This window comes from Triticum aestivum, chromosome 2D, assembly GCF_018294505.1.
Source record: "Triticum aestivum cultivar Chinese Spring chromosome 2D, IWGSC CS RefSeq v2.1, whole genome shotgun sequence".
In the NCBI taxonomy this organism is placed as follows: domain Eukaryota; kingdom Viridiplantae; phylum Streptophyta; class Magnoliopsida; order Poales; family Poaceae; genus Triticum; species Triticum aestivum.
This window is the reverse complement of record NC_057799.1, coordinates 651,547,924-651,564,378: the sequence shown is the minus strand read 5'-3', so window position 1 is coordinate 651,564,378 and position 16,455 is coordinate 651,547,924.

The following is a 16,455-nucleotide window of genomic DNA, read 5'->3' as shown; positions in this document are numbered from 1 at the left end:
GGAACTCGTACTTGCCTGGCAGGCCTCTACATTGATACTATCCCCCAGCTATTATTTTGGAAACCAACTGCTCCTACATTGATATATTCATTTCTTTCAAATGAATGCCTGGACAGATCGTCGTTCATTGATCTGAGGAACCAAGCGTTGAGGTTGACAAAGCCTTTCCAAAATTTTGAGTTGATAAAGATGAAACAGCAAGCCAATTTGGTGGTGCATGAAATTGCTAAATTTAGTTTTGATAGCCGCTCCAATGGTATTCTATATGGTAGTTTGCCGGCCTATGGGGTGAGTGTTGTAATGAAAGATCGTTAGAATGTTTTACTTAATTAATATATGGGAGATTTAAACAAATATTGGTTTGACCATGGTTGACTGCTTTTGGGAATCAATGTTACACAATATTGAAATCTGAAAGTCAAAGATGAGGTGTACACCAAAGATAAACAGGGACAAAAGTAACACTATGTTAATAGTTAAGGACGAAACAAAAATACACTTAATGCTTTTTTAGTACTTATACACGCAAAAACATTAGGTATATGTACGAGCTACGGATTTGTGAATTCCTAGTCCCTTGAAAATTTCTCTTTGTTTTTTTTTGCAGGCACCCTTTAAAATTTCTCAGCTCTAAATTGAGGCCTAGCACTGCGGATTAGATGTTGAGGCCAGTATAGATCTCATCTTTCTCTAAACTCTAAACAAATAATCATTTTTACCTGAACACACTTTCCTAGATCGGTAAAAACAAATTTGTATAAACAAATGAGAAAATAATTTTCAATGAATAAGACAATACTACATTTTCTTGCACCAAAAATGTTATCACGTTGCAATAATTTATTCATAAAAATCTAGAATCTTGCACGGTAAATGTTGAACCAACTGTTCTCGGCATGGACTGAGGGGTAAAAAGATCCCCAAGGGACAGTGAAATAGCGAAACAATAGAACTGTAAGTCCCATTGCAAAAAAGAAAAAGATTCTACGCATATACTCCCTCCGTTTCTAAATATATGATGTTTTGATAGTTCATTTTGAACCACCAAAACGCCATATATTTAGGAAGGAAGGGAATATATCTTTCTACACTTATACTATATATTATGTCTAGTGGCGTATACGGGTAACATGCATATGCTTATATAGGAACTTAGGCGGACACAAGCTGATGAAAGGCTACTGCGTACAGCGTACACAATATGTATAGTACAAGGAGAACATCATTTTGGCTCGCGGGCTCAAGGGGGACTATAATTTTAAATATTTAAAACCCATGTTTACGGGCTTCAAACCACTTCAAATGTTTTCCACGTATGTTAAAAATTTAATAAATAGTATGTTGATTTGTAGGTTACAACGAAAAAGACAAATTTTTGATCCAAGGACAACAAAATGTAAGCTAATTTTGTGTGTGTGTGTGGCGTATACTGATAACAATTTATGTGCATATATTAGACATCTTTTTTTTGCGGGTGCATATATTAGACATCTACATGTACATAATTTTTTTCAGAAATCTTTGGATTGGCTACCTGTAGGCTGAGCTCCAAATAGTTCTTTGGTCCCTAGATGCTCTTATCTAGCTCCGTTGCTTGTTGGCTGGCCACGTACGCGCCTTATCCGATTCCGTCGGCTGATGGCTGGCCACGTAATACGTGTAAAGATAGCCCGGATGATGTCCTCTACGTGTGATTTCTGTAGGTAGATGATGTCCTTTTGCTGGCTAAAGTGTGATACACTTGTATGGAGTTCTCTTAGATAATGAACTTGCATGAAGAAGTGGTAAGAGCTTTCATACGAGAGAGGGAGAGAATTGTGGTAGGAGCCAAGCCATATCCGACTTCGAAGACCATGCACAAGGAGCAAACTGCTGCGAGCTGCTTCTCCTCTTTTCCCTTTTTCTTTTACTCAAAGCTGCTTCTCCTTTTACTACTGCTTCTTATATGTCCCTTTTAGACATTATTTATTTTTGTATTTATTTATTCTAATGCATAGTGATAATCATCTTTTTACTTAAAGTTGCATCTCCTTGGTTAAAAAAAATGAACAATAGCTACTTCGAAGACGCATGTTCAATCAAAATTTAGCTCTCGTGCAAGCGCAGAGAGCATGGGAAAATCTAGATCAAATGACGATGAGCAATTGGAGCAATATCGGTTTGAGTGAGGAGAAGCCATCTGCCTAATATCTTTTTCTCGAGGATTCCTCCTCCCTTGTATGTGGTGCCACTTTGGTCAGTTACTACAAGCAAGAGATCTCCATGGCTCCACGCTTATTGCGGCAATATGCCTGGAAAACGCACAGGCTCTATACATTCCTGGCTCGGCCAGTTCGAGCTTTCTTTAGCAAGCCATCTTTGTCATCATTTGCACATTTACTTATTCCTGGTTCGTCCATTTTTTTCAGTCCAATTCTTACATGAATATATTTTTTCTGAAAATTTTCTAGAATTTATGATTTTAAATTCATAAATATTTCGAAATGCAAAAAAATCAAAACATTCAATAGTTTTGAAAATTCAATGGAAATTAATGAATATTCCTAAAATTTGGGAAACTTTTAAATTTAAGAACATTTCAGAAAATCCCAAACATTTTTTCAAATTTTATAAAAAAATCTTGAATGAGCTTAAAATTAATTATAGTTTCTAAAATTAATGATTTTTAGATGCATGGACATTTTCTATATTCATGAACATTTTAAAAAATTCCAGAAATTTTAAAAAAATTCCCATACAATTTTTATATTTCATGAACATTGTTAAAATTTGTTCCTTTTTTGTGAATTCACAAACATTGTATAAGGTCATGCAGAATTTTTAAATGTGAGAATATTATTTAAGTTTGTGATTTCTTAAATCCATGAAGATTTTTATAATTATGAATTGTTTTTAATCATGCACCTTTTAATGTTCGTGGTAATAATAGAACAACATAATATATTTCTACTAACCAAAAGGTAAAAACTAAAGGGAAAACAAACACAATAAAAAGGAGAAATCCAAAAATATATATAAGTTAAAAAATAAGGAATAATAATAATGATATTGATGATAATAATAGTAGTAGTAGTAATAATAATGTGAAAACAGAAAAAAAAACAGAAAAGGGGCGGCAACACACAAAATGGAGCAAAAACGGATGGCAACACACAAAATACAAAGGGAAAGCCTTGAATCTGGCTTACCGGCTTAATTTTACTTCGGTCACTCGTGCGAGCGCTTGCCTTACAAGTGGTCACACGCATCATAGTGGCATCCTTGTCTCACTACCTAGCTTTATCTTCTCGAGGGCCAGACCAAAGCCAGCCGCAGAAACCTCCCTCATTTCTCTCCTTGGCTCATGATGACTAGGTCAGGGGAAATGTGTGATTGAGCTAGGCGGTGTCAAACATGTCCATCAGGAGTTTTATAATGCATGTAGAGAAGTAGAGACCTTCGGAACCGGGTACTGCCAAGCTCAACTTTGATGGGCGTATGTGGCGAGAATGGTTCTGCGAGCGCAGGTATGATCCTTCCAGACCACTCAGGGGTTGTTATGTTTGCTACGATCCGGTCACTGCCCTCCTGCACTAGAGCGCTCGAAGTCGAGTTTGCCGCAATCAAAGAGGGAATTCATCTTGCTCTGAGTTGAAAGGAGCTAGATTATGTTGTCAAGTCTGACTGTGCTGCGCCATCACAATGTTATCGTCACCAAAAATGGATCCATCACTGCACGTATATCAGGTAAATGAGATTAGATCTCTTATGTCTGAAGGAAGGAGGATAGAACTTGTTAAGGTTAGGCGGGATGTTAATGTTCCTAGTTATAGCCTCGCTTGCATGGGACGGTCGCAGCAATGCACTGCTTGTTGGTTGTGTAGTACACCCGAGGAATTTACTAGTGTTGTGAACACCAGTTGTAATTAACCTTATTCCTTGATTGGTAAAATCCCTTTCCACGCAAGACCCACGCCTTGTCCCCCTATCTCTTCCTACTATGTGTTGAAGATTTTTCTGACATGCTTTATGATGCTAAACAGAATGGAAGATTAAAAGGCATCAATAATTTGTTCTAGAGCACCTAGCATAAGCCATCTTTTACTCACAGATGACTCGTTGCTCCTAATGGAGGCAAATGCTAGCAATGCTCATGAAGTAAACCACATATTGGGTACCTATGAAGCTTGTTCAGAATGAAAGATCAATAAAGAGAAATCATCAATCCTATATAGCAAGAATACTAAACCCTGGCAGAAAGAGGAAGTAGGAAAAAATTTACATGTGTTGGCAGAGGGCTTGACAACAAAATATCTGGGACTACCAACCTACATTGGGAAACCAAGGAAAGAACCTTTCAATGTATAAAGGAGAAAGTGTGGAAAATTATACAAGGCTAGAAATAAAAGATGTTGTCAAAAGCAGGAAATGAGATACTAATTAAGGCAATAACACAAGCAATACCACTTTATACAATGGAATACTTCGGCATAACAATGGCCCTGTGCGAGGAACTGAGCTCCATGATGGGGCTACACTAGTGGAGCCAAATGGATAAGCAAAACAAAATTCATTGGGTGTCATGGGAAAAAATGTCGAAACCAAAGAAAGACAACAGATTGGGCTTTAGGGATTTATACTCCTTTAATCTTGTTATGCTAGCTTGGCAGGCTTGGAGAATATTACAGAATCCTTCATCATTGTGTACCAGGGTCCTAAGTGTGAGATACTAGTCAGGAAAACCAATGTCAGAAGCCACCCCAACAGTGGTATCTCTTATGCTGGAGGGGTGCATTATTTGGAGGCTGGTAATGAAGAAAATATTGAGATTTGGAAGGACCCCTGGATCCCAAGAGGAGTTACAACAAAACTGTTGCCACAAAAGGGAAAGAATCTGATAACAAGAGTGGTTTAATTAATCGATCCCAACATAAATACATGGGATACTCAACTTGTCCAACAAACATATCTACCAGAAGATGTGAGCTTAATATTGCATATCCCCATTCATGAACATTCCGATGATTTTTTGGCCTAGCATTTTGACACAAAAATAATTTCTCTCTAAAGTCATCTTATAAAGTACCAGTGGACACTAGAGATCGAGAATCTTTGCCGGGCTTAATATCTTCCTCTAATGCAGTTGATGAAATTAGTGATTTAAAATGGAGAAATTTATGGGCACTATCACTTCCAAATAAAGCTACACACTTCATGTGGCGGGTGAGAAACTACAGCCCACCATTGCACCTAAAACTGCATCATAGAGGTATGCAAGTTGGTACCCTCTGTCATGTGTGTCATAGATATGATGAGGATTGGGGCCATTTGGAGGCAAGCTCAACTCAAACGTGTCAGGCTCCAGTAATTAAATGTTCAATTTTTTTTAATTTCATGGAGGACATTCACTAGTAGAAAAAGGGCCTAATGTGAAGCTCATTAGTCCCGGTTTGTAACTGAACCAGCACTAATGTGACCATTAGTGCCGGTTCCAACGGCTAGGCAGGCGGCGCTCATTAGTACCAGTTTGTGGCGAACCTTTAGTACCGCTTCGTACCACGAACCAGTACTAAAGAGGTGTTGGGGCCCCACCAGCACCTTTAGTACCGGTTCATGCCACGAACCGGGACTAGAGATGCCACTATATATAGTGCTTCGTCCAGCCCGAGCCGAAGCGCTCTGTTTTTCCCCTCCTCTTTGTTTTTCCTCCCCTCTTGCTCGAGCTCACCTCCATTTTTTCCAAAATTTGTGAAGATTTCAAGGCACCCCATCCATCCAAGCGATCACAAAGGTTAGCAACTTTGTCCTTTTATCTCTCATTGCTAGATTAGCTCTTGCAATGCTCTATAAGTATAGTGATTTGTGGGTTTTTTAGTTTGGGAGGAGTTATATGTGGTAGTTTATTTGATTTATATGCAATTTGAGGTCAAAATAACTCTTAGTTTGCATATGTAGGTGTGGTTTACTTAGTGCCTTCCCGTCTCCGTCCTAACCACCGTCGATCGTCCGCACCGTCCCGTCGCTGGCACCACCTTGTGGTGAGCCTCTTGTTCTTATCTTTTTTATATAAAAAAATCATGTTTGTGTGATTTATATATATAGTTACTTGTATAATTATCTTACCCGGCCCGTACGTTGTTCTGTTATACATAGTGCCATGGTTTTAATATCCGTCCCCGTCAGCCGTCGTCCGGGTTATGACTCGGATGAGGTATATTCTCTTTTAAAACTATTTGTTGCATTTCGTGTTTATGACAAATTATGCCCATCAAGTTGACATAGATATTTTTATCTAGGAGGTATGCGAACCAGAAATTCCAACCGACCCTATTGTCGAGATGTTAAATTTAGTTGAAAAAGAAACTGAGTATTTGAAAGAAAAATTGAAAAGAATTGAGGGGGCAAGATGGAATTGGAGTTGCATGTTGCCGATGTCGTTGATGATCACAAGATCAAGATGGAGAAAATGTGGTTGAAGATTAGAAAGATTAGAAAATATGTCATCGATAGTGAGGCTTGGTATCATTATGCCGTTGGATCAATTGTTACCTTAGTTGCGATCTTGATTGCATTTAAATGCTTTAGCTAGAGAGTTATTTGTATGTTGTTTTATGACAATAAGTGTTGTATGAACTTTATGTATGAACTTGTATTAATTTGATCTTTTCGGTGCTGTGTAATGAAGATGAGCCGGCAATGGATGTACGATGACCGATGCTCTCCCCAGTTCGTTAATGGAGTGCGTACTTTTCTGCTTGCGGGTGAGGCAAACAAGCGGGCGGATGGTTTTATGCCTTGTGCATGTGCTGGCTGTAAGAATGATCAGAATTACTCTAAGTCAAGAACCATTCACGTCCACATGTTTGAGTCCGGTTTCATGCCCCACTATAATGTTTGGACCAAGCACGGAGAAAGAGGGGTTATGATGGAAGACAATGAAGAAGAAGAGGACGACGACAGATATCCTGGCCATGGGTTCCCTGAATATGATGGTACAACAATGGGGGAAGAATCTGAGCCGGCAATGCGGGAAGAAGCTGAAGAAGAGGCATCAGATGAGCCCGCTGATGATCTAGGTCAGGCCATTGCTGATGCAAAGAGAAACTGCGCAAGTGAAAAGGAGAAGAGGAAGTTGCAGCGCATGTTAGAGGATCACAAGAAATTGTTGTACCCGAATTGCGAAGCTGACAAGAAAAAGTTGGGCACCACACTGGAATTGCTGCAATGGAAGGCAGAGAATGGTGTATCTGACAATGGATTTGGAAAGTTGCTGATAATGTTAAAGAAGATGCTTCCAAAGGAAAACGAATTGCCCGAGAGTACGTACAAAGCAAAGAAGGATGTCTGCCCTCTAGGAATAGAGGTGCAGAAGATACATGCATGCCCTAATGACTGCATCCTCTACCGCGGTAAGTACGAGGATTTGAACGCGTGCCCGGTATGCGGTGCATTGCGCTATAAGATCAGCCGCGATGACCATGGTGATGTCGAGGGCGAGCGCCCCAGGAAGAAGATTCCTGCCAAGGTGATGTGGTATGATCCTATAATACCACGGTTGAAACGTTTGTTCCAAAACAAAGAGCATGCCAAGTTGATGCGATGGCACAAAGAAGACCGTAAGAAAGACGGGAAGTTGAGAGTACCCGTTGACGGGTCGCAGTGGAGAAAAATCAAGAGAAAGTACTGGTAGGACTTTGCAGGTGACGCAAGGAACGTATGGTTTGGTCTAAGTGCAGATGGCATTAATCCATTTGGAGAGCAGAGCAGCAACCATTGCACCTGGCCTGTGACTCTATGTATGTATAACCTTCCTCCTTGGTTGTGCATGAAGCGGAAGTTCATTATGATGCCAGTGCTCATCCACGGCCCTAAGCAACCCGACAACAACATTGATGTGTACCTAAGGCCATTAGTTGAAGAACTCTTACAGCTGTGGAATGGAAAAGGTGTACGTGCATTGGATGAGCATAAACAAGAGGAATTTGACCTACATGCGTTGCTGTTTGTGACCATCAATGATTGGCCTGCTCTCAGTAACCTTTCAGGACAGACAAACAAGGGATACCGCGCATGCACACACTGTTTGGATGACACCGACAGTATATATTTGGATAATTGTAAGAAGAATGTGTACCTGGGACATCGTCGATTTCTTCCGAGTAGGCATGCCATAAGAAAAAAGGGCAAGCATTTCAAAGGTGAGGCAGATCACCAGACGAAGCCTCGCCGCCGTACTGGTGATGATGTACATGATATGGTCAAGGATTTGAAGGTAATCTTTGGAAAGGGTCCTGGCGGACAATCTATTCCGAATGACGCTGACGGACGCGCAACCATGTGGAAGAAGAAATCTTTATTTTGGGACCTACCCTATTGGAAAGACCTAGAGGTCCGCTCTGCAATCGACGTGATGCACGTGACAAAGAATCTTTGCGTGACCCTGCTTGGCTTCTTGGGCGTGTATGGGAAGACAAAAGATACATCGGAGGCACGGGAGAACCAGCAACGTATGCACGGAAAAGACGGCATACATCAGGGTCATGCCAGCTATGCTCTTACCAAAGAAGAGAAGGAAATCTTCTTTGAATGCCTGCTCAGTATGAAGGTCCCGTCTGGCTTCTCATCGAATATAAAGGGAATAATAAATATGGCAGAGAAAATTTTCCATAACCTAAAGTCTCATGACGGCCACGTGATTATGACGCAACTGCTTCCGGTTGCATTGAGGGGGCTTCTACCGAAAAACGTTCGATTAGCCATTGTGAAGCTATATGTGCATTCCTCAATGCAATCTCTCAGAAGGTAATCGATCCAGAAATCATACCAAGGTTAGAGAATGATTTGGTGCAATGACTTGTCAGTTTCGAGTTGGTGTTCCCACCATCCTTCTTCAACATCATGACGCACGTCCTAGTTCACCTATGCGAAGAGATTAACGTTCTGGGTCCTGTATTTCTACACAATATGTTCCCCTTTGAGAGGTTCATGGGAGTCTTAAATAAATATGTTCATAACCGTGCTAGGCCAGAAGGAATCATCTCCAAGGGCCATGAAAATGAGGAGGTCAATGAGTTTTCAATTGACTTTATTCCGTACCTTAAGCCGATTGGTGTTCCTGAATCGCGGCATAAGGGCAGACTGGGTGGAAATGGCACGCTAGGACCGGAACAAATAATATGTATGGACGGGCATTCTCTCACTCAAGCACACTACACAGTTCTACAAAATTCCGCCTTGGTGGCTCCGTATGTGGAGGAACATAAGAATATTCTACGCTCCAAACACCCGGAGCAGTCTGACGACTGGATTACACGTGAACAAACGGGGACTTTCGCCGGGTGGTTGCAGACACATGCCATGCATGACGACGCTGTTGAAGATGACCTGTACTTCTTGTCCCAGTTACCATCTTCGAATATAATGACTTTCAAAGGGTACGTGATAATGGTAATACATTTTACACGATCGCCCAAGATAAGAAGAGCACCAACCAAAACAGTGGTGTCCGCTTTGATGCAGCAACCAAGAAGGGAGTGGACACATATTATGGTTACATAGAGGAGATACGGAAATTTGACTATGGACGAGGTTTGAAGGTCCCTTTGTTTCGGTGCAAATGGGTCAATATGACACGAGGCGGGGTAACGGAAAACCCGCAGTACGGAATGACAACAGTGGATCTCAACAATCTTGCGTACGTAGACGAACCATTCGTCCTAGCCAATGATGTGGTACAAGTTTTCTATGTGAAGGACATGTCTACCAAGCCGAGAAGAGAATACATCATACGATGAGCCAAAGGGCCACATAGTTCTTTTAGGGAAAAGAAACATCGTGGGAGTGGATGACAAGACACACATGTCAGAAGATTATGAAAAGTTTCATCAAATTGCTCCCTTCATAGTGAATATTAACCTGAGCATCCAGTTAAATGATGAAGATTGTCCATGGTTACGGCACAAAGGGACACACGCGAAGAAAAAGTTTCACACCCAAAGATCCCACTCTGAGATGTGACCGGCTTCACTGTCATCACTTTCTTCTCTAGTGAGTTTCCGGATTTATATATCTAAAAAGCCCCACTTTGGACAAACTGTAGGGAATCTTTGTAATAGTTAGGGTTCTTATGTGTTTTGGCATTTGAAACATGTACTTTTGTGCTTCGGACAAACGTGTACCTTTCTGACTACATTTGCTATTTTTCAGCTCATTTACTGATTTTTTTAGCTAAATGACCCTAAAATTGAAAAGCACTACAAAATGAACTCTGAAAAGGTTGAAAGTTGGAATGGTATCACCATTTCACCCACATAGCATGTGCAAAAAAGTTGAGAGGGTTACGGCAAAAACTGGATGCACTTCGTGTACAAAATGGACAATCTCTTTCGAAGTATCAGGGTTTCGGATGAAAACTCATCTGTTACAAAGGCATTTCATTTTTTTAACTTATTATAACTCCAGACTTTTTGTGCGTTCAGTGTGCACCATTCAAAGCCACGTCATCAACTTTCAACCCTTTCTGACTTCATTTGCTATTTTTCATGCATTTACTGATTTTTTTGAGCTAAATGACCCTGAAATTGAAAAGCACTACAAATGAACTCTGAAAAGGTTGAAAGTTGGCATGGTATCACCATTTCACCCACATAGCATGTGCAAAGAAGCTGAGAGGGTTACGGCAAAAACTGGATCCACTTCGTGTACATAATGGACAATCTCTTTCGAAGTATCAGAGTTTCGGACGAAAACTCATCCGTTACAAAGGCATTTCATTTTTTTTAAACTTATTTCAACTCCAGACTTTTTGTGCGTTCAGTATGCACCATTCAAAACCACGTCATCAATTTTCAACCATTTTTGACTTCATTTTCTTTTTTTCATGCATTTACTGATTTTTTGAGCTAAATGACCCTGAAATTGAAAAGCACTAGAAATGAACTCTGAAAAGGTTGAAAGTTGGCATGGTATCATCATTTCACCCACATAGCATGTTCAAAAAAGTTCAGAGGGTTACAGCAAAAACTGGATGCACTTCGTGTACAAAATGGACAATCTCTTTCAAAGTATCAGGGTTTCGGACGAAAACTCATCTGTTACAAAGGCATTTCATTTTTTAAATAACCTAAGTATTACCAGATTTAATATAATGATAAAACACACTAATATTAAACATAAGAAAAAAGAATCACTAAAAAATCTATTTTTAAAGTAAGTTATTCACAAACTAGTGATTCACACAAATTTCAAATAATTCAAATTTAAACTATTCAAACTTGAAAACCACTAGCACTAACAGAAATTTGTAATTTTTTGTACCTAAAGCAAAAATATTCACAAAGAAATCTGAATACAGAAAAAAACAACTCAGAAATAAATAAAATAAAATAAATAAAGCAGAAAAGAAAAAAGGAAAAAAACTAAATAAAAAAAGCCCGCCTACTAGGCCACAACGGCCTGCATACGACTAGAAACCCAACCTGTAGTTGGGCCAGGATGCAGGCCCGCAGGCGCAGTAGGCCCAACAGGGCATTGCAGCAGAGGTAGGCCTAAAAGGCCTGCATTAGAGAGGAGTTCGAGACAGCAGCCGCGGCGGGGCTTATAAGCTGGTGCGGGCGCCCCTCGGCAAGCGAGGTGGGACTAAACTTGCACCGCACCACACCTGCGCCAGCGCACCCCTTCAGTATTGGCTCCAACCGGTACTAAAGGGGGGGGGGTCTTTAGTACCGGTTGGAGCCACGACCCGGTACTAAAGGTGGTCGCTTCCCGCCGCTTGGCCTGGCCAAAACAGGCCTTTAGTACCGGTTGGTGGCTCCAATCAGTACTAAAGGTCCATCCTATATAAGCAGCACTTCAAAAAAATTCAGTTTTCTTCTCTTCTTCCTCTGCTTCAACCTCTGCCCCGTCGGCGCCCCGGGCGGGCGCTGCCCCGGTCGCCGCACCCATCCCCATCGCCGCCCCGTCGCCGCGCCCGTCCCCGTCGCGCGCCGCCCCGGCCCGTCCCCGTCGCCCCCCCCCCCGCGTCGTCGTCCCTGTCGCCTTGCCTTGCCGGCCGTCGCCCCACTGTAAGACCCGGCCCCCTGCCACGCCATGGCCGCCCTCACACACACACACTCCCACATTTTCTTAATTATTTTTTGTTTTTTTGTTTTTTATACTTTTTGTTATAGAAATGTTAGATGAATTATATATATATATATATATATATATATATATGTTAGATTAATGTCAAAGTTTTAGATGAATTAGATTAATGTCAAATGTTAGATGAATTAGATAGAAATGTTAGATTAATGTCAAATGTTAGATGAATTAGATAGAAATATTAGATTAATGTCAAATGTTAGATGAATTAGATAGAAATGTTAGATTAATGTCAAATGTTATATGAATTAGATAGAAATGTTAGATGAATTAGTTTTTTATACTTTTAGTTATAGATCAATTACATATATTAATGTTAGATGAATTAGTTGTTTATATCATATGTCAAAGTTTGAATTTTGACATATACAATATTTGACCATATAGAATTTGCATATAGAAATTGTATATAAGAAATCACAATAATCAAATCATTTAAAAAATGTTACATTTGCATATAGAATTTGTTCTCGACGTCAACGATGCCTGGCCCGCATCCTCGACATTGACCCGTTCGCGACGACGTCCTGCTTCAGAGGAGCCATGTCTGGGCTGGGCTCCGTCGGGCTGGCACTGGGAGGTGCTACCTTCAGGGGCGCGCCGCTTGGCGAGGAACCCGGCCCCGGGTCCCGTCGTCGACCCGGAGCTCCTTTGGTGGCGTTCGCGTGGGCCACTTTCGGTGCGGAGGGAGACGGCCCCGCCGGAGGTGGTACGTTGCCGTGTCAGGGAGGAGGACGAGCACGTCCGTCGCTACATGGTTGCGTTGGACGTCAGGTTCTCCAATACCTGGCAGGTTCTTTGGGGATCTCACCCGAGCTATGATCCTGTGGTGGTTCCTTCTCTTTGGGTGTCCACTGCCCGCGCCTCAGGAACCGCGAGTGAATTAGATTATTTGATAGTATTCGATCTATATTAGCTAGCTAGTGATGTATTCGATAATATTCGAGACGATGTATTCGAGATTATATATATTATTCGATAATATTCGAGACGATGTATTCGAGATTATATATATTATCCGATAATATTCGAGACGATGTATTCGAGATTATATATGTTATTCGATAATATTCGAGACGATGTATTCGAGATTATATTCGATGGTGCATATTATGTACTATGATTCAGTTTTTCCTTATAGATTGCATGCATGCATTGTAATTTGAATACTAAATTGTTTTATATTTCTTCTAGATTAGTTAAATAAAAGCTATGGACAATACCGGCAGAGAAGGAGAGGAGGCCGTGTTCAACATCATACGCTCATCTCCTAGATGAGTTTGAAGAAGATGACGGCTCGCAATATCTGAACCCTACCGGCGAGTGTATGATATTTGATGAAGACGAATGAATAGATGAAGTCCAGAACTATGATTGTGATGACGAAGAAAATGTTGATCTTGAAATAACAAAGACCGGCGAGGTATATTTATATAAGTAGGCATCTGGTGATCATCACGTGTTTTAAATGATTTGTACATATATTAACGAATCAATCTTTCTTCTTTCAGCCCTCCGGATCGAGCAAATCTTCTACAGGCAGCAGGACAGTGCGAGGCCCGGCCAAAAAGTTGAAGGATGGCGTAAAGTACAACATCGATGCCATCAAACGTAATGGCGAACCAAGCGAGCCTAAGAAGAATGTGGGCAAGTTCGTTTGTCAGTGCGGAGTTCTTGTGAAGGACCAAATCCCGATCTCCATTCAAGAATGGAAAAAGGCAGCAAAGGAACGTCCAGATCTTACTTTTGTTGACCAAAGAGCAAAAGATCTGCTTTGGGAATCTCTCATGTCAGATTTCACCCTACCAGATAATTTCACAGATGCAGATGTGCAGAAAGTCAAGGAGGCTAATCTTAGGAAGATGGTGGTTGTATTCAACAACCACAAGAAAACTATATGGGCCAAGTACGTCGAAGGAGGAAAGAAGACTCCAGAATTGACGGGAACACTAGAGAAGCAAAGAGATCACTGGCCCGCTTTCATGAAATTCAAGGAATCGGAATTAGCTAAGGAACGGTCGAGAATAAACAAGATCAATGCCGCGAAAAAGGAGCATTACCATAAGCTGGGGCCAGGTGGCTACGCAGTGGCCCGGCCTAAGTGGGATAAGGCTGAGCAACAGATGGTGGATGCAGGGGTCATTCTAGTTACACTGAGCTAGCCCCCCCAGGTGCAGGACTTGGTTCTATGCGCATGGGGGGACGTTGGACACAAAGACAGGCTAGGTTTTGCAGAAGGCAAGTCTTAAAGCAGCCGACCTCAAATTACTTGTTGCAGTAGAAGAGGCTCGAACGGGGGTGTTCACTCCCAACAGAGAGAACGACGAGTTTACGCGCCCTGGGAAATCCTGGACACCCGGGAAGAACACGAGGCAAAGGCGTTGTTCCGTGGTATGAGGGGTTTGAGGACTGTAACACCAACTACAGAAGTCGTGTGAGAAAGAAGATGGAGGAGGATAAGAAGAGGAAGCTGGAGGAGGAGAAGAGGAAGCAGGAAGCAGAACGCCTTCAAGGCCTAGAATCAAGGCACGCGGAGTTGGCCCTCCAATTCCAGCGGCAGCAGATCGACTCACTTAGCCAGGAAAGGGGGTCTCAGCAGCGGCAGCGGCTAGCGGATCCAGGATTGGATAGCACCGTCCCATCCATGCCGAGAAGCAGCGTGGGTTCCGCCCCGGGCTATGAGGTACTGCTGGATAGATACCATGTGGATGACATCCTTGATAACACTAATTGTGAGCTACACTTCAAAATGAAGAACATATCCATGAAGGTGGCGGACGCCGTTGCTTATACAAATCCCCTTGAAGCAACCTTCCATTGCAACCCGATTCCAGCTGGCTATGCTCGTGTCGTGGTTGATGAAGTGGTGGCACAATATTCGGGGCTAGAGCTTGACATTCCTGGAGGTGACGACGAGCACACACTGGGAGAGGCCATACATCGTATTATTCTATAGAGAAAGGATTGCATCATCTTTCCAAGGCCACCGACACCGCGTCAGCCGACTCCTCCTCCAAGTCCGCCACCGCATCCGCAGACTCCCGCTCCTCCAAGTCAGCCATCACCTCAGCAGAGTTCTGCTCCTCCAAGTCCGCCAACGCGTCAGCCCACTCCTCGTCCTCCAAGTCCGGCACCGCGTGAGCCCAGTCCTCCTCCAAGTCCGGCACCGCGTAAGCCCAGTCCTCCTCCTCCAAGTACAGGAAGAGAGCCGCCGCAGCTATGGCGGCTAGCGGTACAAGTACAGGAGGCAAGAGCTACCAATTTGGTCCAAGCCTCACGCATGTTCCTAAGAGGCCTTATGACATGTCCGACAAGGAAAACGAAGCCGAATGCAAGGCCCAATTGGACGCCCATTTTGGACCAAAACTGCCACCGCCGCCAAAGGAGAAAGTGCCTGAGCATGTCGCTGACCACTTTATTCGTATGGCTAAAGCACCAGCTCCCGAGCCTGTTGACTCAGACTATGAGCGCAAAATCAGGAAGGCATATCAAGCACAACAAAAGAAGGAGTCGAACTCGAGCTCGAGCCAAGCTGCTGCCAAAAAAAGTGGGAAAATTGTTCCCCAGCTGGGAGAACAGGCGGTGCAATCGATCCCCCCGCTCATTGTACCAACACACATGAGTACCGGCACGGCCGATCATCTGGTAATAATCGACGATCATAGAAGGCATGCTGCAGAGATCAGATGCACTATAGAACAACTCCTAGATATCGAGCCCATGGAAACTTTTACAGAGCAGGAACTAAAACGGAAATATGCCCGCGGCAAATCTTTGGTCAAGCCTGAGGAGGTCAAGAAGCTCTCAACGAGAATGTATGAATTGCGTGAATGGTACATGAAAATTGCCAAGACTACCAATCGAGAGTCCCTCATGGTGAAAGTCAAGGCAGAGCATTACTTCCATGAGAATGCTCTGTATGTTGAGTTTATAGAACTATTTTAGTTATTCAATCAAGACACACTCGACAAATCTATCGTCAGTTGCTATTGTGTGTAAGTGATTTCTTTCTGTAATTTAAGTCTCAAGCTAGCTGTAGTGCTCGTTGATCATTACCTGTAATTATCCTCACTATATTCTTTTCTGTGGTATTATGCAGAATGAAGATCTATGAAATGAAAAAAGCTGGATCATACATCCATTTTGCATCATGCTTTTATATTGTATTTATTGCATTATGGGCTGTTATTACATTTTATATCACAATACTTATGCCTTTTCTCTCTTATTTTATAAGGTTTACATGAAGAGAGAGAATGCCGGCAGTTGGAATTCTGGACTGGAAAAGGAGCAAATATTAGAGGCCTATTCACCACAACTCCAAAAGTCCTGAAA